The sequence below is a fragment of the Helianthus annuus genome, chromosome 16 (assembly GCF_002127325.2).
Source record: "Helianthus annuus cultivar XRQ/B chromosome 16, HanXRQr2.0-SUNRISE, whole genome shotgun sequence".
Classification (NCBI taxonomy): Eukaryota; Viridiplantae; Streptophyta; class Magnoliopsida; order Asterales; family Asteraceae; genus Helianthus; species Helianthus annuus.
Window position 1 is genome coordinate 190,469,356 of NC_035448.2, and position 24,395 is coordinate 190,493,750.

Below are 24,395 nucleotides of genomic sequence, written 5' to 3' on the forward strand. Positions count from 1 at the left end.
GATGAATCAGAGTCACTGTCAATCTTGTGATATTGTTCCCATGGATCATCACTAACGACGACATCATCTGATAACGCATTAGAGTCACGATCACTGTCGTATTGGTGGTAGCACAAGCTATGGTAGATGCATCCAAACCTACATATCGGGGGGTATGGTTGTAAAACACTTGACGATGCAGGGTTAGGGTTCTGCAGAATCCAAGGACGTTGAGGTCGTTGCATAAAGGAGGTAGGATTTCGATTTTGATGTTCAACATATGGTGGTGGGTGAGGATGTTGTTCCCAACATATAATATAACAAACATATATATTAACTCATTCAACATTATTACACAACATTACTATAGGATCTGCTAAAAAAACTACTTCCCGTGCAAAAGCCCGTCCCTGAAAAGGACTCTTCAAGGGGTACTGTGATATGAAACATTTGTTCCCCTCTGCAGATACCGTGATGTTAGGTGATTTGAGAAATGCTGGATACGTGTGAGAAAACAGGCAACCGAACGTTCCCCTCCAGGGCCTCACGATTAAACAGATACGGGATCTGTTTTGTGATTGGGGAAGTGTTGGATACGCGTGAGAGGTTACGCGTAACAAAAACAAGGTACCTGCCTGCAACATCACCCAACATTACTATAGGATCTACTTAAAACACTGTAGCTTCCAGATTACATGCGGTGGCCTAAAGCTCAAATGTCTTATGATCCTATACAAACATTAAAACTGAGAAAAACATCATGTTCAAACAACTCCCCGGTAATTCTCCATCATGCAATGGGGACCAGGGTCAATCTGATAACTCATGTTTAAACCATTTAAAAATTTAGTATGAGATACGGGAGCTGATCGATGGTTTATATCATCATCATCTTTATATATAGTCTCAGTAATATTCCCACCTACAACATAAATATATATACTGAGCCTATGCATATGCATGTGATAATACTGAGACCCTATGCATGTGATAATACTGACACTATGCATGTGAGCCTATGCATGTGATAATACTGAGACTATATATAAAGTATATGTATACATCAAATGGCGATATTAAATCAAATGGCGATATTCAGTATATGTATACATCAAATGGCGATATTCTTTTATATATATTTTCTAGTTGGCGATATTGAATGAGTTAATATATATATATGAATATGACGTGGCGATATTTAAAGTATATGTATACATGGGATAGCGATATTCATATATATATATGTGTTCCATTTAGCGATATTCATATATATAGGTGTTTGAGTTGGCGATATTGATGTATATATGCATACCAAACAGCGATATTGATGTATATATGCATATCAAACAGCGATATTGAATAAACTCCCAATTTTTGTCAGAAACACCCCTGAATATCGCTATCTCATATCACTATATACCTAGTTTCACTCTTTTCTTCCAAGACCACCTACATGTGATCTTTTGGTGGTCAAACCACCTAATCCTGCAAAAAATTCTTTGCTTTATGTTCAAATTTAAAGACTTCATTCTGTGCATCAGTTTTCGAATTCATATTGAAGCACAATATTTTTCTTACACCACAGTTGATTTCTTACACAAACCTATTCAACTTTGCATGCTTGATTCCAATTAATGTGAGAGACCCTATGCTTTAGTCATAGCATCTATACATGCAAGGTTACTGTTTGGCCATAAATTGAATTTCACCACTCACATTTGCTGCTGCAAAAAGATAAGGTCAAAAGTACTAGCAAACAAAAGATGCATGTAATCATAGCCCATAGCCCCAATTTAAAATTATACCTCACATGTGACACTGCCATGCACCATTAAACGAATTTGCAACCTTTATTAACAAAACTATATCATTCTGCGACTTTATGCAAGAAAGCACTATCAAATTGCGACTTTAAACAAGATTGTCTGATAATTCAGCGACTTTCTGCAAGAAAGCCGGATGAAACAACGACCATAAACAAGAAAACAGGACCATACAGCGACCTTAAACAACAAAGCTCCACCATATAGCGACTTTCTGCAAGAAAGCCTGATGAAAAAATGACTTTAAACAACATTGTTTGATCATTCAGCGACTTTCAGGAGGTTGGATTCTCATTCTGCGACTTTCAATAGGTTGTATAATCATTCAGCGACCTTCTATTTCTTTTGCAGCTTTTGCAGAAGTTGGCAGATTTTGCAGAAAATTTGTTTGAAGGTCGCTATATGAAACACCAATTCACCTAAATCTGAAAATAAAAACTTTGACCACCTAATACCACTCTTTTCTTCCTCAAACCACCTATTTAAGCAAAAAATTCCTCTCTCCCTCAGTTCTGCCCAATCTCACCTTCTTTCTCTCTGAATCCCCAATCCCTGCACAAGAAGTAGGAATTTTACCCTAACAATTCTCGCTAGATCTCGCTTCACCGTGTCCCACAGCGGCCCCGTCAACGTGTTCGGAGCCGACCCGAATCCGCTGATGCTCGACGGCTGTTCGGAGTGCTTCTATGGAGATTCGATAGACCATTAGCTCAAACTGAACTCTTACCTGGTTGTTCTTTCGTGGAGTGGATAAATTTAACATCTGATGAAGAAATGGCTGATTGTATCAAAAGCTCTTGAAAATCAGATCGAATTGTAGTTTGATTGCATGTGGTGTCATCTCTACAACCAATATCAGGTCCTAGTGGTTCATTAGGAACCCTTTTTATTTAATAAATGTGTTTGTTTTCTTTATCTCAATACAATTGCCATCACTATAAGAAACTGATATATAATTATCTGTTTTGGTTTATGATTTTTAAGGATATTGCATTGTCTGTAAATGAATTGTGTCATTTTGGAAAGTTCTGTCTTTCAATTCTTGCTGGTTTGGGCTATGTTCTTGGAATTAGCAAGGGACTTATCTTATTGTCAAGTTGTTTTATCTCGCATTTCTTTATCTTATTTGGTAGAAGATGATGGTATATCTGTTCTTTGATGTGTAGAGGTTGTTTGTGTTGGTGTTTCATCTGTTGATTTTGGTTGAGGTGGGGTGGTGGTTGATGGTGCAGTTAAGGTGGAGAGAGAGGGAGAGATATTTATATTTATTTCTTTTTTTTTAAATTGTTTTGTTTATTATTTTTTTAGTGTTTAGGGTACAATGACCAAAATACTCTTATGTGGGGTACACTTGCTCTGATTTAACCATAAAAAATAACAGAGTTAGGGCTAAAGGACATAATGTGCAAGGGTATGCAAACATCAAGTACGTTTTTTGTACTTTTTGAAGATAAAGGACACACTTTGCAATCTGCTGTTAACATAAAGGACGAGTTTTGTAATTTACTCTAACTTATAAGTTATCTTTAAGTGTTTATATACTACTAGGTTATTATTCGGGATTGTTTTCCGGACTCGAGAAAGTTACTTGTATTAAAAATTACTTATGACTAATACATAACTAAAATCATACAAAAAGTAAAAAGTATGACATATTACATGTCTTGGCTGTTGAAGAGTTATAAACTTTTCATCAACTTAATTACGGGTTGTGAACGTGTAATAAAAGTTATAAACTTATTGAATGCTTTCGATTTGTGTTTATAAATTACTTTATATTAAAAAATGAATGTTTTTTTAACAATTGAATAATAAGTTACCGTATAACACACAAAAAGCTCTGGTTTCATATGTACTTTGTGAGATTTAGGGTTTTCTTGTTTTGAGATCATCTCTTTGATGATACTCTTGTGATATTATTCAGTCAATCTATGCTGACTGAATCATGTGTACTGGTTCTATTCGTATTTTAGTCTAAGTATGCACCATCAACACTTAGGCTGATTTTGTAAAAGAAATTAAGAAGTAATTTTATCCGGAAAATGTCGAACACGATGCAAAGATTCGGCTACGAAACCTTAGGCAAAGGGGTAGCATCAAAGATGATTTCAATGAATTTACTACCCTTGTGCTTGAGGTTCTTGACTTGTCGGGGAAGGATGCTCTCATATACTTTGTCGATGGCTTGCAACAATGGGCCAAAACTGAATTTGAACGACGAAATGTTCAAGACTTATCATCGACAATCTCTGTTGCTGAAAACTTGCACGACCGTAATGAAAATCGTTCGACAAGATCAGCAACTATAGAGACTTGCGATGCAAAAGTTGGGGGAGCAAAACCCACCAACCAAAATCAATTTCGGAAGAATGATGATCGGGCATTGACATTATATAACATATGAAAAGCCATAAACAAAGGTTGCTTCCTTTGCGATGGGCCTCATGATGCACGAGACTGCCCAAAGAAAGCCAGACTAACGGCCCTTATAAGGACCGGCGATGATGAACCTGAGGAAACCGAAGAGGTTCGCCTAGGTGCAATGCAACTTCAAGTTTTAAATGCTATGACCAAAATGGAAGGAAAACCATCGGCGATGGCAAATCAAGCTAACCCGACAATAGTCGTGGGCAATTCGAAGGGAAAAGGTCTTCGCTTTGTCAATCTAGAAATCAAAGGAGAAACCTTAGAAGCATTGGTCGATACCGGTGCTAGTCACAACTTTATGTCAACAAACGAGGTGAGAAGGCTCGGCTTAAGAATCACAACTCAAGAAGGTTAGATTAAACCCGCTAACGGAGATCCCATACCGATCGAAGGTGTCGCTTGGGGCGTAAAAACCAAAATCGGGATATGGGCAGGTAAGTTACACTTCTCGATTGTTCCAATCGAAGACTACAATATTGTGCTCGTGGTGGAATTCTTTCGAGAACAAAAGGCCATGCCAGCACCATTCATGAACACACTCTACATCATCAAAGGCAATAAAGTGCACACTGCACCCTTGAAGTCCAAGAACCGAGGAAAAATATTATCTGTAATACAACTCATGAAGACTCATGAGGCATTCGGGCATTGCAACGAGGACGTTGCGAATTTAGGTGGGGGAGGATGTCACGCCCCGCTAAAATTCAGCCCAAAAGTTCAGCATTCTAGAACCTTCCGGGGCCATCTACACGCTTCAAGAGCCGCCCAGAAGACTCCGGAACAGCCCGTACTCTTCCAGCAACGTAAAGGGCACAAAACACATAAACTTCCAGCAAAGAAGACTCTAGAACCCGCTAGAAATGGCTGGACAAAACATCCATAAAAATCTGCCATGGAAGGATCTAGATTTCAACAAATATCATGATATTTAGTAGGAATCATCTTAGATATTTAAGCATGATATTTTGTAAGGAGTGTTCTAGATATAGAACACTCTAGATGGTGATCCATGTAGTATAAATAAGGAGTATGGGGGCTCATTTGAAGCATCCCCAAATACTTGTAAACATCTAGCACACTTGTAATCTCCCTTTGTCAATACAAAGCTTTTATCTTGTATACTTGTGTACAAGTACTACAAGCAATACTCTAGCGATCCAACGTTCCCTTTAGCATCTTTCATAACTAAAACCCAACGACACCAAGTCGGCTAGGCTTACTTAGACTGTGTTCTAAGGCCGCACGCGAGTTGAAGAATTAACTCCGTGATAAGATGAACACTTAAAATGACCAATAAAATGGTTTTCACATTTGTTTTCCAAATCAGATATTATGTCTATGCAATCGGGATCGAGTCACAACTGATCAAATCCAAACAAACCCCAAACGCTTTATAACTCAAATGATCAAATAATGCGAAGACTATCGAAGTGTTGCATGTTTTTGCGACTCATTAGTTGGATTTTAATCTGTAAGGGTTAAAGACATTGCAGGATGCACAACCCAGTGTAGAGCACTAGAGCCAAACATAAATTAAAAAAACAACATACCAAGATAAAAACTTAAAAACACTAATCTGAACAGTAAACCAAATCAGCATGTATGGCTTAAAAATATTTCAAAACCGGCTATCAAAACGTTTTTAAAACCGACAACGAACCAAGTCTATTTCAACAACTAAAAGACAAGTTCGAAGTGAACTAAAGAGATACTGTGTAGCGTTCTCAGTAAAGGATATCGATTTCAGCAACTAAAAGACAAGTTCAAGAAAAAGTAAAGTTAGAGGAGATCGATTTTAGCAATGGGGGAGGCTAGATGGAGCTTCAACAGCCTCCTTTCAAACCTCAACTTTTCATCAGACGGAAGGCTCTCGTGGGCACGAACAAAAACCTTTTTAGGAAAGGAGAGGATGCAAGTAGTGTCAACACTTGATCAAAAATTCTTCATTCTCTGAACCTTTGTAAACTGAAATGTCAACACTTCCAAGTTGCAGCAGCTCCATCGTGGTGTTGTAGTCTACCTCTAGAGAACCAACTGCAGGTGTTGGGTCATCAAGCTGCAAGAGTACCTAGCATTTAAATGCAAAACTACATAAATATATTATTATAAGAGAAGCAGTATGATACATACCAAATCTACCAAATCACTTGCTGAGATTTCAAGGGTCTGCAGATTGGGGCAGCTCCTAATTAACTCAAGAGCACATGATAACAGCACACTATCGTCTAGATCTATTGTTGATAATTCCAAAGCCTTGAGACAGGGAAAGGTAATAGGGCAACTCGTTTCAGCACCGTCTTCTGTGAGCTGTAAGAAAAGTTGTTGCCAAATAAAATATGATAAACTTTACTACGATCATTTTATATTATACCGAATATTATTAGTTAACTACACAGATAGATAGACCTTGTGGTTTATAGCAAGTTTCATCTTTGGGTACTAACTTTTTTTAACATGTTAACGTTATGTGGTATTGGTTTTGTAACACGTCTAGGTTCTAAGCCTAACGGCCGTTAAAAACAAACGAGAAAACCCTCACGTGCAAACCACGTCAGGGCATTTATGTCATTTCCCCACAAATTGTTTAACAACCATCATAAAACCCCTGACCCTTCCCTCCCATCGTTCAAAATTTGTTCCCCTATTCAAACGTTCCCCTACACTGTTCATTCGACAAGCACTTCAATCCAAAACAATGGTCTTGTGTTCTTGTGGGCGTGTGGCAGCAATATGAACATCCAGGACGACGATTTTGTTGTTATCCTAGACGGTATGTTTTTTCCTTCAAATTGGTATGAACTGATTCTTTGCTTGTGTAATTAGGAACCCTAAGATTAGATCAAGGAATGTATTTTGTAATGTTTAATTATGAATGAAAATAGGTCTTTTGGCCACATTTTGACTTTAATATTTAGTTGTATGTAATAGACTGAAGTATTCATGTTAAATTTGTTTTGAAGGCTGTTGACCAAAATATGGAAAGAATGTTATGGACTGAAGTGTTCATGCTTCTGACCAAAATAGGCCTAAATATGCAGACTGTGCAGCCAAAAACAACAACGAAAATGTGCAGACCTATCCTATGATCCATATTCAAAACTGTAGACCTGTGATCCATATTCAAAGATGTGCAGACCTGACCCATTTCAAGACCAAAAATATGACCAACTAAACAAGCAAATGCCAACATCAAACTGTGCAGGCTTGACCCACATTCAAAACTCTGCAGACCTGACCTATTTCAAGACCAAACTAAACAAGCAAATGCCAATTGCAACCTGTGCAGACCTGACCCATTTCAAGACAAAACTAAACAAGCAAATGCCAATTGATCAAATGGGAATGAAGGGTCTGGGTTTTAAATTGCGTATTAAATAATTGGGGAAAATGACATAAATGCCCTCACGTGGTGTGCACGTGAGGTCTTTTCCGTTCGTTTTTAATAGCCATTAGGCTTAGAACCTGGATGTGTTACAAAACCTATACCATATAACTAGAGGGCAAACGAGCCGAGCCCGAGCTCGACCAGGCTCGAGCTCGAGCTCGTTTAACATATGAAAGCTCGAACTCGGCTGGAAAGTATTTTTTCAAGCTCAAGCTCGACTCGGGCTCGGCTCGTTTAGTATTTATTAATTAATTTATATTAATTATAATTATTATTATACATATAATTTAGTTATTTTTTATATTTATATAAATGGTAATTATTATTATATAAATATATGTTTAATATATTAAGAAAAAATATATAAACAGAAAGCTCGATTAGGCTCGCGAGCCGGCTCGAGCACGATAAGCGAAGCTCGGGCTCTGGCTCGTTTATTAAACGCGCTGGTTTTTAGGCACAGGCTAGAGCTCATTTAAACTCGGCTCGTTCAAGCTTTTTTTCGAGCCGAGCTCGAGTAGCTCGCGAGTAGCTCGGCTCGTTTGCACCCCTACATATAACCTGAACATGTTAAAAAAAGTTAGTACCCAAAGGCGAAACTTGCTATAAACCACAGGGACTAATTGTGTAATTAACTCTAATTAGATTATGTAAACATTAGACTAAATTTCTAAGTGCCAAGTTAGCAGCCTTACCATGCACATAACGAAATCCAAATTCAGTTGTTGAAGTTTTGGAAAGAAACCCGTAAATTCAAAGATATTACGGGAATCTCGAATAATCTCAGTTTCACACAATGACAAAGATAATCTTTTGAGATTGGCAAGTTTTGCAATCTCCACTAGTTTCACTTTGCCTACAGAATAAGTACGTGTGTCCAAAACATCCCCGTCCATGGCCTCAAATATGTGACGCTGATTACGCATGTTCAAAATCTCAAGTAAAGGACATTGAGTAATGAATTCCCCAAATTTAATGTTGTCAAATTCCACGAAACTGAACTCCAAGCTCAACAAGTTGGGAAAACCACAAAAATTGGGTGGAGGATGGAAAGAACAATAAAAAAGCTTCAAATGCGTCAACTTTTAACAAGATAAGAGGGGGTAGGCAATTGAAACGGTGAAACAAACATCTTCCAGATTGTGATATCTTTAACTCCTTTACCAGACAGATACAAGATCCATTGGAGAACATTTCCTTCATCCACTTCATCGAAGCAAAGATACTATATGTAAAGGACAAACTTTGTTATGTTACCTTTATGATTTAGAAGAAGATTACTTATAATTAGCCCATACGTCTTTTTTAGTCATTTGTCTTTTGAAAGATACTTCAAGAAGTTGTCATCAAATACATGTTGGCTAAGCGTAGTCCACTTGAACCTCCAATTTCTCGACAAGATACTAGTCTTCACTGCATCTTGTACCGACAACCGATCCAGAATATGAGTTATCACATTATCCGGCATGCTGCTAATAACATCTTCTGTTGCAAGCCTGGATGCTTCAAGTGCCATTATTCTAGCAAGAAAACAGATAAATACCCATCATCAAAATGACACACATGTGTAGTGCTATATATTGGAAGTTGTGTGGTCCCCTTTGACGGCCCTGTTCGAATGATGTAACTTTCTTCTCTGGTTGAGACGGGTGTTTGTGAAGTATATAAACATTCAAAAAAAAAAAAATAAAGACAGTCAGAGTGATATTTCTTCAATGATTAATTCTTATAAATCAAAGAAGAAGGGGTCGATCCAAGAATAAACTTGAATCTAAATGTCACCCCCTGGGCCAAACCAGAGGGTAATCTCACATGAAAAACTCTATATTAAATATTACTACACAAAAGACACACATAATTCCTTCGTAGGAATTATGTATTTATAGAGATTTTTCATAGCCTATCTCAAATGTGATTGGTTGATAGGATATTGGTTTCTGTGCCCATCCATTTGCATGTGGCCTATCTTCTTTTGTTACCAATTTGTCCACTTCCTTTTCTGGTGAATAATATTCACATATGAGTTATAAATATCTTTCTGATGAAATGCTTTATCAAAAGGAAAAGATTCCTTTTCCTTTTCCTTTTCTGATGATTTCATTTCTAAAGGAAAGATTCCTTTTCTGTTGAAATACTTTTCCAAAGGAAATGTTCCTTTTGTCTTTTTATGAAAGCCTTTTCATAGAAAATATTTAATGTGTTAATAAGATATATTATCTTATTAACACAATTCTTTGACTTTGTATCTTGTAAACTCCATAATGTCCCGCTAACATATTGAAGTCTTGTAACCTTGTCGTGATCTTTAATCAAAGAATTTAGAAGCTTAATTTTTTTTCTTTCTCCGTCTTCATATTTAGTGCTTCTAGGACGGCTCGTCGGTCGGTTCGTGTTGACGGAATTAATTCTAAGTAACTTAAACTATTTTGTGATATCTTTAACTCCTTTACCAGACAGATACAAGATCCATTGGAGAACATTTCCTTCATCCACTTCATCGAAGAAAAGATATTATATGTAAAGGACAAACTTTGTTATGTTACCTTTATGATTTAGAAGAAGATTACTTATAATCAGCCCATACGTCTTTTTAAGTCATTTGTCTTTTGAAAGATACTTCAAGAAGTTGTCATCAAATACATGTTGGCTAAGCGTAGTCCACTTGAACCTCCAGTTTCTTGACAAGATACTAGTCTTCACTGCATCTTGTACCGACAACCGATCCAGAATATGAGTTATCATGTTATCCAGCATGCTGCTAATAACATCTTCTGTTGCAAGCCTGGATGCTTCAAGTGCCATTATTCTAGCAAGAAAACAGATACATACTGATCATCAAAATGACACACATGTGTAGTGCTATATATTGGAAGTTGTTTGTCCCCTTTATCGGCCATGTTCGAATGATGTAACTTTCTTCTCTCGTTGAGACTGGTGTTTGTGAAGTATATAAACATTCAAAAAAATAAAAATAAAGACAGTGAGAGTGATATTTCTTCAATGATTAATTCTTATAAACCAAAGAAGAAGGGGTCGATCCAAGAATAAACTTGAATCTAAATGTCACCCCCTAGGCCAAACCAGAGGGTAATCTCACATGAAAAACTCTATTTTAAATATTACTACACAAAAGACATACATAATTCCTTCGTAGGAATTATGTATTTATAGAGATTTTTCATAGCCTATCTCAAATGTGATTGGTTGATAGGATATTGATTTGTGTGCCCATCCATTTGCATGTGGCCTATCTTCTTTTGTTACCAATTTGTTCACTTCCTTTTCTGGTGAATAATATTCACATATGAGATATAAATATATTTCTGATGAAATGCTTTATCAGAAGGAAAAGATTCCTTTTCCTTTTCTGATGATTTCATTTCTAAAGGAAAGATTCCTTTTCTGTTGAAATGTTTTTCCAAAGGAAATGTTCCTTTTGTCTTTTTATGGAAGCCTTTTCATAGAAAATATTTAATGTGTTAATAAGATATATTATCTTATTAACACAATTCTTTGACTTTGTATCTTGTAAACTCCATAATATCCCGCTAACATTTTGAAGTCTTGTAACCTTGTCGTGATCTTTAATCAAAGAATATAGAAGCTTGATTTTTTTCTTTCTCGGTCTTCATATTTAGTGCTTCTAGGACGGTTCGTCGGTCGGTTCATGTTGACGAAATTAATTCTAAGTAACTTAAACTGTTTTGTGATATCTTTAACTCCTTTACCAGACAGATACAAGATCAATTGGAGAACATTTCCTTCATCCACTTCATCGAAGAAAAGATATTATATGTAAAGGACAAACTTTGTTATGTTACCTTTATGATTTAGAAGAAGATTACTTATAATCAGCCCATACGTCTTTTTTAGTCATTTGTCTTTTGAAAGATACTTCAAGAAGTTGTCATCAAATACATGTTGGCAAAGCGTAGTCCACTTGAACCTCCAGTTTCTCGACAAGATACTAGTCTTCACTGCATCTTGTACCGACAACTGATCCAGAATATGAGTTATCACGTTATCCAGCACGCTGCTAGTAACATCTTCTGTTGCAAGCCTGGATGCTTCAAGTGCCATTATTCTAGCAAGAAAACAGATAAATACTGATCATCAAAATGACACACATGTGTAGTGCTATATATTGGAAGTTGTTTGGTCCCCTTTGACGGCCCTCTTCGAATGATGTAACTTACTTCTCTCGTTGAGACGGGTGTTTGTGAAGTATATAAACATTCAAAAAAAATAAAAATAAAGACAGTGAGAGTGATATTTCTTCAATGATTAATTCTTATAAATCAAAGTAGAAGGGGTCGATCCAAGAATAAACTTGAATCTAAATGTCACCCCCTGGGCCAAACCAGAGGGTAATCTCACATGAAAAACTCTATATTAAATATTACTACACAAAAGACACACATAATTCCTTCGTAGGAATTATGTATTTATAGAGATTTTTCATAGCCTATCTCAAATGTGATTGGTTGATAGGATATTGGTTTGTGTGCCCATCCATTTGCATGTGACCTATCTTCTTTTGTTACCAATTTGTCCAATTCCTTTTCTGGTGAATAATATTCACATATTAGATATAAATATCTTTCTGATGAAATGATTTATCAAAATGAAAAGATTACTTTTCCTTTTCTGATGATTTCATTTTAAAGGAAAGATTCCTTTTCTGTTGAAATGCTTTTCCAAAGGAAATGTTCCTTTTGTCTTTTTATAGAAGCCTTTTCATAGAAAATATTTAATGTGTTAATAAGATATATTATCTTATTAACACAATTTTTTGATTTTGTATCTTGTAAACTCCATAATGTCCCGCTAACATTTTGAAGTCTTGTAACCTTGTCGTGATCTTTAATCAAAGAATTTAGAAGCTTAATTTTTTTTCTTTCTCGGTCTTCATATTTAGTGCTTCTAGGACGGCTCGTTGGTCGGTTCGTGTTGACGGAAGTAATTCTAAGTAACTTAAACTATTTTGTGATATCTTTAACTCCTTTACCAGACAGATACAAGATCCATTGGAGAACATTTCCTTCATCCACTTCATCGAAGCAAAGATATTATACGTAAAGGACAAACTTTGTTATGTTACCTTTATGATTTAGAAGAAGATTACTTATAATCAGCCCATACGTCTTTTTTAGTCATTTGTCTTTTGAAAGATACTTCAAGAAGTTGTCATCAAATACATGTTGGCTAAGCGTAGTCCACTTGAACCTCCAGTTTCTCGACAAGATAGTAGTCTTCACTGCATCTTGTACCGACAACCGATCCAGAATATGAGTTATCACGTTATCCGGCATGCTGCTAATAACATCTTCTGTTGCAAGCCTAGATGCTTCAAGTGCCATTATTCTAGCAAGAAAACAGATAAATACTGATCACCAAAATGACACACATGTGTAGTGCTATATATTGGAAGTTGTTGGTCCCCTTTATCGGCCCTGTTCGAATGATGTAACTTTCTTCTCTCGTTGAGACTGGTGTTTGTGAAGTATATAAACATTCAAAAAAATAAAAATAAAGACAGTGAGAGTGATATTTCTTCAATGATTAATTCTTATAAATCAAAGAAGAAGGGGTCGATCCAAGAATAAACTTGAATCTAAATGTCACCCCCTGGGCCAAACCAGAGGGTAATCTCACATGAAAAACTCTATATTAAATATTACTACACAAAAGACACACATAATTCCTTCGTAGGAATTATGTATTTATAGAGATTTTTCATAGCCTATCTCAAATGTGATTGGTTGATAGGATATTGGTTTCTGTGCCCATCCATTTGCATGTGGCCTATCTTCTTTTGTTACCAATTTGTCCACTTCCTTTTCTGGTGAATAATATTCACATATGAGTTATAAATATCTTTCTGATGAAATGCTTTATCAAAAGTAAAAGATTCCTTTTCCTTTTCTGATGATTTCATTTCTAAAGGAAAGATTCCTTTTCTGTTGAAATGCTTTTCCAAAGGAAATGTTCCTTTTGTCTTTTTATGGAAGCCTTTTCATAGAAAATATTTAATGTGTTAATAAGATATATTATCTTATTAACACAATTCTTTGACTTTCTATCTTGTAAACTCCATAATGTCCCGCTAACATTTTGAAGTCTTGTAACCTTGTCGTGATCTTTAATCAAAGAATTTAGAAGCTTAATTTTTTTTCTTTCTCGGTCTTCATATTTAGTGCTTCTAGGACGGCTCGTCGGTCGGTTCGTGTTGACGGAATTAATTCTAAGTAACTTAAACTATTTTGTGATATCTTTAACTCCTTTACCAGACAGATACAAGATCCATTGGAGAACATTTCCTTCATCCACTTCATCGAAGCAAAGATATTATACGTAAAGGACAAACTTTGTTATGTTACCTTTATGATTTAGAAGAAGATTACTTATAATCCGCCCATACGTCTTTTTTAGTCATTTGTCTTTTGAAAGATACTTCAAGAAGTTTTCATCAAATACATGTTGGCTAAGCGTAGTCCACTTGAACCTCCAGTTTCTCGACAAGATAGTAGTCTTCACTGCTTCTTGTACCGACAACTGATCCAGAATATGAGTTATCACGTTATCCGGCATGCTGCTAATAACATCTTCTGTTGCAAGCCTAGATGCTTCAAGTGCCATTATTCTAGCAAGAAAACTGATAAATACTGATCACCAAAATGACACACATGTGTAGTGCTATATATTGGAAGTTGTTTGTCCCCTTTATCGGCCATGTTCGAATGATGTAACTTTCTTCTCTCGTTGAGACTGGTGTTTGTGAAGTATATAAACATTCAAAAAATTAAAAATAAAGACAGTGAGAGTGATATTTCTTCAATGATTAATTCTTATAAATCAAAGAAGAAGGGGTCGATCCAAGAATAAACTTGAATCTAAATGTCACCCCCTGGGCCAAATCAGAGGGTAATCTCACATGAAAAACTCTATATTAAATATTACTACACAAAAGACACACATAATTCTTTCGTAGGAATTATGTATTTATAGAGATTTTTCATAGCCTATCTCAAATGTGATTGGTTGATAGGATATTGGTTTCTGTGACCATCCATTTGCATGTGGCTTATCTTCTTTTGTTACCAATTTGTCCACTTCCTTTTCTGGTGAATAATATTCACATATGAGTTATAAATATCTTTCTGATGAAATGCTTTATCAAAAGGAAAAGATTCCTTTTCTTTTTCTGATGATTTCATTTCTAAAGGAAAGATTCCTTTTCTGTTGAAATGCTTTTCGAAAGGAAATGTTCCTTTTGTCTTTTTATGGAAGCCTTTTTATAGATATATTATTTTATTAACACAATTCTTTGACTTTGTATCTTGTAAACTCCATAATGTCCCACTAACATTTTGAAGTCTTGTAACCTTATCGTGATCTTTAATCAAAGAATTTAGAAGCTTGATTTTTTTCTTTCTCGGTCTTCATATTTAGTGCTTCTAGGACGGTTCGTTGGTCGGTTCGTGTTGACAGAATTAATTCTAAGTAACTTAAACTATTTTTGACAACAAATACAATAAAGTTTCCTAACAGTCACCCGCTATTTTTTTGGGTAAAGGGATTTATCCCGGTGATTTCATTCCAAACAAACCAAAAAATACACAAGTGGAGTAGAGAAACCTACACCAATTCTCTTACAGTCACCCCCTATTTGTTGTTAAAAATACAAACAATGCATTTATACTTAGAAATAACAAATAAACTTGTTGAAGATGTATCTTTCTTTTCTTCTTGTCACGTTATCATGTAGGCACCTTTTTAGTGATATTCGTTGACTGTATCTTCATTGGGATGAAAGTTTATTTGACAAACGTTCGACATTTTATGGATGATCATCTGATTATATTTCATTTGTCGTTATAATTCTTCACCTCGATTTTAATTCCACCTAAATGTAAGCATTATATCTTGTATCCCCACCACATAGGATATAAGTATCTTCTATCCAATATAGGATAAGTGTTTAGTCTATCGATTGATGAGGCTTCAAAAAATAACGAATCATGCAGGGTTATAAAAAATGATCTTGAACCGTCGAGTTTTTTTTCTTTGGATCAGATTATCTGATAAATCTGATGAAATTTCTGATAAAATAATCAGAAAATCGGATACAAGTTTTTTTTTATTTTTTTAACATAATTTCTGATGTTTTCTCATCAATCTGATGACATTTCTGATAAAATAATCAGAAAATCTGATAAAAGTTTTTTTAACAGAATTTCTAATGTTTTCTAATCAATCTGATGACATTTCTGATAGAATAATCAGAAAATCTGAAAATCTGATAATTTTTTTTAACAGAATCGCCAGAAACTAATGATATTCAGATCCATCAGAAATGGCCTCTTCTGATTTTTTTTTCCAGAAAATCTGACGAACGCATCAGAAAATCCGATTTTTTTTTTGAGATGAGAGGGAATAAGTAAGGAAAATAGGTATTGCTTACACATATTTTTCTGGTGGAAGTCTAAGTACATGTTCTTTTCTTCAAGGAATATTTTGTGAAAACTTTTTTTTAAAGATAATAATTATGAGTATGTTTTCTAAACTTTCACACATTTTTTTAATCTCTTTTTATCATTATCATTCCCTTTTTTTGAAGATTAACTAACCAGAATTTGGAGTTATTTCATTAAATAAGATACGAACCAACTTTCTTTTATCAGAAACTTTCTTTTTAGATGTCAAAATTTTTCTTTCTGATAAACTAAAGTTCATTTATCTTTGTTTAACTCCTTTTTTGTGTTTTAATATCCTTTTTCTACACCTCCTTTTATACAAAAAAAATACTAATAGAGATAATAATAATAATATTAGTAATAAAAGCAATAGTAATGAAAATAACTGAAAAAAAATAACTGTACTACATACTTTATTTTTTTCATTTAGATCTGCAAAAAAAAAAAAAAATCTTTTTTACCTTTGCCAGATCATGAATATACGTCTCTCATATAGGAACAAGGGATCTTGGAAATAATTTATTCAATCTGCTCTGATACCAATTGTTGGTCCCCTTTGACGGCCCTGTTCGAATGATGTAACTTTCTTCTCTCGTTGAGACGGGTGTTTCTGAAGTATATAAACATTTAAAAAAATAAAAATAAAGACAGTGAGAGTGATATTTCTTCAATGATTAATTCTTATAAATCAAAGAAGAAGGGGTCGATCCAAGAATAAACTTGAATCTAAATGTCACCCCTGGGCCAAACCAGGGGGTAATCTCACATGAAAAACTCTATATTAAATATTACTACACAAAAGACACACATAATTCATTCATAGGAATTATGTAATTATAGAGATTTTTCATAACCTATCTCAAATATGATTGGTTGATAGGATATTGGTTTGTGTGCCCATCCATTTGCATGTGGCCTATCTTCTTTTATTACCAATTTGTCCACTTCCTTTTCTGGTGAATAATATTCACATATGAGATATAAATATCTTTCTGATGAAATGTTTTATCAAAAGGAAAAGATTCCTTTTCCTTTTCTGATGATTTCATTTCTAAAGGAAAGATTCCTTTTTTGTTGAAATGCTTTTCCAAAGGAAATGTTCCTTTTGTCTTTTTATGGAGGCATTTTCATAGAAAATATTTAATGTGTTAATAAGATATATTATCTTATTAACACAATTCTTTGACTTTGTATCTTGTAAACTCCATAATGTCCCGTTAACATTTTGAAGTCTTGTAACCTTGTCGTGATCTTTAATCAAAGAATTTAGAAGCTTGATTTTTTCTTTCTCGGTCTTCATATTTAGTGCTTCTTGGACGGTTCGTCGGTCGGTTCGTGTTGACGGAATTAATTCTAAGTAACTCAAACTATTTTTAACAACAAATACAATAAAGTATCCTAACAGAAGTGTATTCCTGTATACACTTCATGTGTAGAAAATTAATAAAAATTTCAGAATGTTTATAAGAATCGATTAACTCGAATTTAAAATTGGATCAGCTTTCAGTTACATATAGCATCTAAAAAACCCCTAATTGCCATCTCTACATGCTACCCAACTTTAAGATATACAGTGACAAATGATCTGGTGCATGAAGCTAATTTAGTTTTAAAAAGAATAACTCATCAGCCTGTAGTATCAACATCATCAATCTATAAACATATTCATTCAAACGGCACACACATTCATTCTTATTACTTATGTCATACGCTAGTTTCGGATTTAAACATTTAGTTCCCTAACAACCCTAAGATAAATAAATCAGACAACAATAGTCTCTACCCTAAACATTTGATTATTCAATTGAAATAAGAACATGAATAGATAAAGTAAAGAAAATGGTAACCTGGCAAAAACCCTAACATTTTAAAAATACTCTCGCAACGATCACATTTCACTAGCAAACAATCTTAAACTAGGCATAATCAACAATTTTGTACAGATAAAAAATATTGTAACCTTGAAAATTGAAAGTACCTTCTTCTTTCCAATGCGTAAATGCAGCTTGCACTCAGAAAACTTGTTCTTCTGGCGTTGCTAGGGTTAATGCTCCATCAGTTAAAACAGGGGAGAAACTCAGTTCATTTCATGACGGTTAGAGGACCGGTTGTTTTAGAGAGATAGAAAGAGAGAAACCGTTAGAAGAGAGAGAAACAGTGGTGCTCGGTGAGGGTGGTGGTTGGTTGCAGGGTGGTGGTGCTCGGTAAGGGTGGTGGGAGGTTGCAGGGTGGTGGTGGGAGGTGGTGGTGGTGCTCGGTGAATAAGATGAAGACAGGGAGTAGGGTGGGAGTGGTGAAGAAGAAATAGGGGATGAGAGAGAGATGGAAAGAGGAGAGAGAAAGTGACAGGTGATGAGAGATGTTTTGACAGTTAACATGTGGCAAAAGGTGACTGGTCTTTGAGGAAAGTTCTTAGCTTATGTCTTGAGCCGGGTTGGAATTCGTGAAACGACATTTTTTGGGGTGTCAACGGGCTATTTTTGAAATTTTGACCAAGTCTTGGCTAAATTCGTGATTTTCCCAAAAATATTTGTATCAGGGAAGAATTAGAGCATTCACAATATCAGGAAAGAGAAAGGTAAGGTGGATGAGAGAGAGTGTGAGGTGGAGGAGAGAAGGTGTGGTGATGTATGTAGTGAAAAACATGTAGTTAATGAGAGAGAAATGTGTTGTGAGAGGGAGGGAGGAGAGAGGAGAGAGAGTGTTGTTTTTAGGTGATGGGAATGAGGCAAGAGAGAGAATGTTTGTGATTGGTGGGGCAATGCCACCTTGGCATCATAAAAACATAAAAAAAAACACCCCTATTGGGGATGCTCTTAGTAGAAAACGAAGCTAGTCTGGGCCAAGTTGATGCGTGTGAGTCAAAGTTGGGTCTGTGAGCAAGGACAACCGGAGTGTTGCTTGGTTGCTTCTACGACTCATAAGTTCGACTTGAAGCGGAGTTTAGTATGCATGAAAGGATTGAGAGGCGAAATGGAATGGGCGATTGCAAAGGAATGAAAAAAAATGTGTTTAGTTAGTCAAGGTAATGGAATAATCCATTACATAGGGCATTTCATTCCCGCAAATTCATTTCATCCACCCATTCTTTTTTTCATTCCATCTCGTCTTTCACCGTTCATCACCAATAGCACCCACCACCATCATCCATTGCCGCCGACCACCGCCACCCCCGACTAACGTAACCCGACGCTGACACCACCGACCACCAGTGCCGCCATCGACCACCACCTGCCGCCACCACCAGTGCCATCATCGACCACTACCACCCGTCGTCGACCACTGCCGCCACCACCACCGACCATCGGTGTCATACCCCGATGGCGGAAACATCGGAGTGAGACGAAAACGAGATTGCAAGAGACTTCATAACACTATTGGTGACAATAATTAAATAATGGATTTCATTCCATTTCTAAAATTCGATTACAAAGGTGAAAATTCAATATAACAAGTTGATATACTACACGTTCAGTACAAGAATACGACAAACAAGTACAAATTGATACACCGAAATAAAGCTTAAGACGTCTATGTGTGTATCTAAGCATCATCACTACTTCAATTTCAAAGCATCATCATTCTCAACTTGTAACATGTTTAAAATAAAGTTCAATGCAAAAGCAAAGGCGAGTATACAAGTTTTGGTAGATACATAGCATAAAAGATGATTAAACAGTTCCTCATAGCAAGCACGTGGTACAAGATAAACATTAAATTCGGCATGTGTCTAACATATCAAACCAATGATGAAATGCAATATGCTCATGACATAACCACAAGTCTACGGGCGGTGCGTTAATCCTATAGCGCTATATTGTCACGGATAGGCTCGTACGAAGTTAATGATAAGTCTAACACAAGATGTAATTAACCCAAGTTTAAAGTATCAAGCAATCACGTATACAAGCATGTTATAGGAATGTTTGTGCATTTAAGTAAAATGTTCATGTGTAAGTTTTGGTAAGTAAACATGTTACACCCCAAAAAGTGGTAAACGTAAAGAGGGGAATTCGAGTATACTCAAAAATTTGCTAAGTCTTCCGATTGTCCAAGTATTGACGAGTTAATGAGATTTAGTGTATGAACGAGTTTGAATTGAAGATTAAGGGATGCGTAGATTTGGAATTTAAACAACATGAAAATAACATATGAAAATAATCACCTAGTACATATGATACTTGTTCTTGACACTAGGAAACTCTAAGGAGTTTAAATGTTTTCATGGAACAAAGTTCCATTAGAATCGTGACAAGTTATCATAGTCTAGGGTGATATAATCTAGTACCTTGACGTATGAACACTAGTTCATCATCAATGGTTCGATTATTCGGATAATATGTTTATGTATTATATAGGTTATATAGATATATTAATATGTCCAATAGTTTAATAGTTCAAGCATGAGGTAGAAGATTAAAATCTTCATTTAGGTACCTCTAAATGTCATAGAAATCATGTAGGAGGTAGGAAGAACAAGTCTTCCATTTAGGCACCTCTAAGTGTTCACCACTACACTTGATGTAAAAACATTCAAGGAGGGTCATGAACTACAAGTAATACAAGAATGTTAAACACTAATCTATAAGAAATCATCAAGCAATGTGTGGATTTTATGTAGGACAACCCAAGTTAATCCTATATCACACATACATCAAGTCTTGAACCTGAACATCACTTGTGGGTTAAACCCTTGAACAAAACAGATAGTATGTGAGGATTAATCCTCTGATTTTGAATGTCTCAACCTTGTTTTTAAGCCTAACTAACCATAGAAGTGGTTATAAGTATAAGGACATTGGTTTGAGATGAGTTAGACTCAAGTTAAACAAGTTTAGTAAAAGTTTAATCAAAATAGAAACAAACAGTGAACTTTGGAGTCTTTTTGGCGACGTTCCAAGGACTGATTTACTGTGAGAAAACCCATAGAATCGAAGCTAAAGCCAATCCAAGCACATAGGAAAAAGAATGGAGTAAATCGGACAAGAAACGAGTGAGTTATGCTCACTTTTGTGATGAAGCAACAATCTGCTCGAACCTTCTGATTTTGCACGAATTTAGGACTGATTTGGATGAGTTTGTAAAGTGATTTGAAAAGGAAGAGTTAGGTTAGTTGTTACTTGAATAATTAATGTTATAAGTGAGTTTAAAACTCATAAACAACAAAAAAAACGCGCTAAAACTCGCTGAAAAGGGGGTCAGGTCGTGGCTGCCAGCTTCGTTTATAGAGTGTATAAAAGAAATGGGAGCCGGGTTTTGTTGGAAAAGAAGGCCCAGCTCAGCTGGTTTGTGCGTGCTTGAGTGAAACTGTTGACCCGGGTTCGATCCCCGCGGTCAGCAGTTTTTATTTTTTTATTTTTTTATCTTTCTTTTCTTTTGTTATTAAAACACCAAACTTTCAGCAATGGCAAAAACAATCCCTGGACTTTTAATTAACCAATTATGTTATTGTAAAAGGAAACTAACTTATAATATAAACTAACTAGGTTAGTTTACTAACATTAATATCTAACGAGACTAACTAGATATTAAAAAAATAAAATTTTTAATTATTAATTAATTTAATTAATTAAAGGAAATAAGATCGATAAATAACCATATTTATAAACGAATTTAAATTAGAATAAAAATCTTTATACGATTATTCATTTCACGAAACTTACGAATCTCATTCTTTTAAGAGTTTTAACTAGTTTAACGAGTATCAAGTATCGATAAATATAGTTCAAACGAGAATTTCATTGTGATTCAAGTCTCGGATTCTACAAAGGTTACATCGAAACGACGATTACAAGAACGCAAAGTTTCCAAGAATAGGATTATAAACAAAGGTTTCCAAATATAGAAGGTGCGAAATAGCAGGGCGTTAAAGTCTCCCCTCCTTTAGGAAATTTCGTCTCGAAATTTATCCAAGAGTAAGACTTGAAAGATTTTTTTTGACAAGTAGGTGATTATTTAAAATTAAGACTTGGAAATTTTGAAATGTAAAAGGTATGAAATTTTGACGCATGACAAGATGGGTTTGTAAAAGAAGTTGTTTGGCTCAAATGATTTGAGGTACCAACATAATTGAAAGCGTGTAGGTGCATATGTAGTTAACAAGTTTGAATAACTAAATTTGGAGGTGTTTCACAAATGTATCATATTTACGAAGGAGATCTTTGTATCAAAACGGGTTGTATTTGATGAAAGTGGGGTAGTTTGCAGGGGGAGCTTAAAGAATAGTACCAATTTGCACATTTGAAGAAAATTGTTTTACTGAGAGGAACGAGAAGTTTTGACGTTTTACATAAAACGGTTCTTGGAGGTAACGATAAAATACAGGTGTTTGTAAATGAATAAAGACTAGAAAGGTAGTTTTAAAAGTAAGGAGGTAGGCTAGGATTTCGATCGTTTAAACCTCCTTGATTGCGAACGGGGTTCGTATAAAAGACAAGGAATAATGGGAGTATAAAAGTGAACGATTGATTTTTAATAAACGAATGCGAGTATAAGAATGGCATAAGTATTGGGTAGGCGAAAGTAGTGTTAAGATGAAGTCCCGTCGTGGATAATCGGATATACTGCACTTGTGAGTTGCTTAAAGTTCGTATTAGGTCTAAATAGGTCTACAAAGCACTGAATTTCTCATGGCACGTTTTACGAAAGTTTGGTAACATGGTGAAAACATTTATATATAGGAAGTACCAGCGGCGTATCCGCCATGTTTTGACCATGTTACGTCTGTTTCGTATTCAGTGTCATGTTACGTTCTGTGTCTTACCATACATAGTAGTACACTCTATGGTTCTCATACGCCTATCACTATAATCCCGTGTGCACCCGCGATTATTTTGATTGTCGCATGATCTGCATAGCTTGTACTAGTTGTGTATGAATCAGGGTATACATAAAAAGAATTAGAATATGTACGTATAGGATGTAGTATGTAAGCAAGTACATGCTTAAGTATGTATGGGACCCATGTAAGCGAATCCCTCGGATTCCGCTCGCGTACGGGTACGAATGTATGTGTCATGAGTATGTATGAAAGTATGAGCATAACTATAAGTTTAAGTATGAACATTCACGTAAGTATGAGTATAGACATAAAAACGTACGAGTAGTATGAGTATAAGTATAAGCATAAAACGTATGAGTATATGTAACGCCCGACGTCCCTAAACTTTAGGCTATTGGCAAGTTTAGTCCTTATACTTTGTCCATTTGTCAGTTTTAGTCCTTGTAATATGTGATGTGTGATACTTTGATACTTTCAGTCTTAAATACTATGATACTTGATCCTTGATCCTTGATACTTGAAACTTAACTCTTGACTTTTGATACTTATTTGGTGCGTGACTCTTGAGACTTGTGCAACTTGATTCTTTGTTGAACGAGAGACTGGAGTCTTGTCACTGGCGGAATCTATAAAACTTGGAAACTTTTGTGTTTATGATGTAATCTAGTTATGTGATACTTTTACCAAACAATACGCAACGCAACGCTTAATCTAACTCGATAAACGAATCAAGGACGGGAACGCGGAAAGGATGGGATTGGCCAAGTGGCAATCCGATCGGATGACCATCCGATCGGATAACCACCTGATCGGATGACCACTCGATTAGATGGCCACTTGATCGACCCGCCATCCAATCCGAGCGCACACCGCCTTTTCCTCCTCTCACACTATAAATAGGCATGTCACATCACCATTCTCACTGATGTGACAATATTGTGATGTGATGTAACTTGATGATACTTGTTTTGATGTTTAGACAATCTATTTTATGAATCAATTTAATTAAAATTTGTGAACTATTAGTGTTATGGAATCTCAAGAGCAATCTGGACGCTTAGTGCTCGCACCCCGATGTTTCCGCCATCGGTTGGGGTGTGACAGATTGGTATCAGAGCCATAACTATAGGGAATTAGGATAAGTAGGAATGCTTGCCCTAGTCTATAGTTCTAGAAATCTTGACTCTTATTTGTTGTTTAAGACTTATGCATTCTACCGTATCTGCTTCCTAGCAACACATTTTCCTGTTAAAATTACATGCCTTTCCTAAGGCTGATACAATATACACTTGATACTTTGAAAACACTGTTAATCAGTGTTTGTATTTTGCACGAGGTTTTCCCTCAAGTCAGGAGTGACATCCGAACCTTGATGGAAAACCTCCATATAATTCTAGTAGGTCTTGTCTACGGACAAAGTACCAACGCTATTAGGGTACGATGTTGTCAAGTTAGAGGTGAAACTCAGACCTTGATAACTAGACCCACTCTTTGACGTTTTTATGTCTTGCCAAAGTCTCGAA

The 24,395-nt window shown here is 35.6% G+C and overlaps 1 protein-coding gene across 3 annotated transcripts in view; it reads right to left on the minus strand.

Annotated features, from left to right (window-relative positions):
* Window positions 1-10,400: 10,400 nt before the first annotated feature.
* Window positions 10,401-24,395, minus strand: part of LOC110920459 (trafficking protein particle complex subunit 12) — a 56,179-nt gene continuing 42,184 nt past the window's right edge. The window contains exon 3 of one of the 3 annotated variants that reach the window (XM_035985002.1): window positions 10,401-10,420. The gene's annotated coding sequence lies outside the window, so the exon portion shown is untranslated. Of the gene's footprint in view, window positions 10,421-11,675; window positions 11,699-14,155; window positions 14,258-24,395 lie in introns of those variants that run through there. The other 2 variants (XM_035985001.1, XM_035985000.1) reach the window with 2 other exon arrangements.